At 28.5% G+C, this 2,870-nt stretch overlaps 1 protein-coding gene across 1 annotated transcript in view; it reads left to right on the plus strand.

Annotated features, from left to right (window-relative positions):
• LOC108685451 (protein rhomboid-like) overlaps positions 1 to 2,870 on the plus strand; it is a 12,860-nt gene that overhangs the window by 1,698 nt on the left and 8,292 nt on the right. The window lies entirely within an intron of this gene.

Consider the following 2,870-nt stretch of genomic DNA (forward strand, 5'->3'; position numbering starts at 1 on the left):
TTAGCTAAATAAAATTCTCTCATTATAGAATGTGGAACATATTGTAGGTATTTCAGGAAATATAAACAAAGTAGAAAAAAACGACTGCATAAACTCTAAGATTTCTCATTAATGAAATCATCATGTCGCGTTCAGTTCTCGAGAGTAAAGGCAAAAGGAAAGCGCGGTGGGATTCCTTTCCAATTATACGCGCGAATTCGCCGGAGAACGATATTCCGAGATATCTGATGGCAAAAACTCCAAAAAAGTAGAAGCTCTTGGCTTTTTCGCTCGATAATAATCTTGAAAACTTTTTTCGTCTCGCGCTTCAGAAAGTGAATAAGCAGCGAGGGGTACGCGTAATAAAAATTCGCGAATTTAAAACCGCGAAGTTACGCTACAATTTCTTACTCGTTTACTACGAAGCATGACGAAAGTTAATCACTTAGCCGCGCTTTCTTTTGACTCGTTTTACGAGTCGTAGCAGAACGAGATCAAAGTAAATACTCACTGCAGATGTTTAACAGTCCAAGTTCATTGTGCAAAAGACAGTAAAAGGCATGAAAAGATATAAGCTAATTAAGTATATGAAAATTAAGCATAATTACATTCTTTGACCTATGAGGATTTGATGAATCAAATATGCAATCTGATGAAAAGTCTGCAGTTTAGAATTTATTATATATTTGATATTTGATGACATATACATCATTTTTAATTTTAATTATTATTGTTAAAGCAGTCATGTTGCAATTATTTTTATTGCTGTAATAGAAATTTATTAAATTTTTCTACATACATTATAATTTTAAAATTAGTATCTTACAGGTTAATAAGCTACGTTGAAAAATGTTAAATTTAACACATTTTACGTATTCAAACGACTCACTTAAATTTTTTTGTTAATTTAACAGAAAATAAATCTGTTAGAAAATAACACAAATATTATGTACAAATTATTATAAGAAATATTTTAACACAAGTACAACATTTTATTTTTTACTAAAGTTTTTTTTATTATGCAGGATTGTTAAATTTTAATGTATTTTTTGTACATAGACGTTATTTGAAAATTTAAAATAACAGTTCCTAAATTATCTCTTTCAATTACTCTTAAAAAGTTAAACTTTTGAATTTATCTCTCTCTTATAAAATCGAAAAATATAATTAATATTAATATATGATCTATAATATATATGTTTTAATATATGATGCATATGGATTGAATTGCCTATTGAGGAAATTATATAACGATGTCGCAATTCAACATAAAAGATAAGTATCATGTAAAAAATTTGAGATTTCTTGCGATTAATAATTCAGATAATATCGATACGAAATTAATTTTCATTTATATATATCTTTCACTCTCATGAAAGATTTAAAGAAGATTAAATATTATATATATATTCGATATTTTAAATATTACTAAATGTGTATTAAGATAGAAATATATTTATATGTATAATATCCAGAAAAAATGTGAAAGAAAGTACAAAGGATAAGAAAATAGAGAATCACAAAAGCATTTGTATATTATTAATAGAGAAAGGACTTAAAAAGAATTAAATCTTTTTATTTGAAAAACATAGATTATTTTCTGTATATTTTGAAAATTATAGATATATAGAAAATTTGATATGTTTAAATATTTGAAAAAAGAAGTTGAATAGTATAGTCTTTGCACAAATCAAAATAGACAATGCAGATTACGTAAGTTTTCAAATTATTATACATATAAAGTTTCTTAATTATTAAATTTGATTTTCTATTTCATTCTGATAGAAGCAGAAAAACTATATTTTATAAGTATAAATTAAATTATTATAATCATTATCATATAAAATGATAATGAATAGTAAAATGTTAATAAAATATAACAATATAAAAGCCTATATAAATGATTAAAATGTTAGTGAAAATTAACGTTGATAATTAAAAGAATGTAAATATTTTTTTGTAATTTATGCTTTAAGGAAAATTTAATATATGTATAGCTTCGTATAAAATAAAATTATGACTATTATAGTTAAGCATGCATACACACACACACACACACACACACACGCACACACACACACACGCACACACACACACACACACACACACACACACACACACACATTAGAAAGAATTAGCTATATCAGTAAAAAAATTTTACACACATATGCGTGACAGAAAATGTTAAAAATATTAAATGTTAATTAAATGATCATGTAAAATGAAAAGCGTATCATGAAAAGGCGATTTTCAAAGTGGCTGAGTGAGCGATCTAGAGAGAGAGAACATTAACGCGCCCTCGAGCTTAATGAAACGCTCAAAAAGTAACGTTATACTACTAAAAAAAGTTGATATTTCCAGGCATATAATAATGTCCGAACCTGGGCATTTTACCGCCGGGAAAATTACCCGTGAACGCAGAAATGCTCGCTAAAGTGTATAAACCTAAAGCTGCGGAATTAAAGGCGCCAATAATTCACGGCCGCAGTCCGTGAATTTCAACTTTATCGCGGCAGTATTGTCTGGTGAAAACTCGTTGTTGCAAGTGGGAGATAATTTGTAATATATGAGACAATGCGTATAAACACACGCCTGAGAATGCGCACCGCGGTGCTTCGTACGAAGGTGGAAGCGAAGAACATCGGCGGCGTTTTGCACGATAAAAAGAAACGAGCCGTTATATTTATCGCTCTAGTACGTATCGCTCTCGCAAATTGTCCTCGAAATTTAAGAAACTTTACATTCGAATCGAGAAACACAGCAGAATATAGAGCAAGAAGCGGAATATGATATCAAAGCTATTTGTTTCTGACATCTTACAGCAGGAGGATCTTAAAATAGATATAACTTATAAAATAAAATATTTATGGATAAGAAAAATTTGATACAGA

Source organism: Atta colombica, unplaced genomic scaffold (assembly GCF_001594045.1).
Source record: "Atta colombica isolate Treedump-2 unplaced genomic scaffold, Acol1.0 scaffold153, whole genome shotgun sequence".
NCBI lineage: Eukaryota > Metazoa > Arthropoda > Insecta > Hymenoptera > Formicidae > Atta > Atta colombica.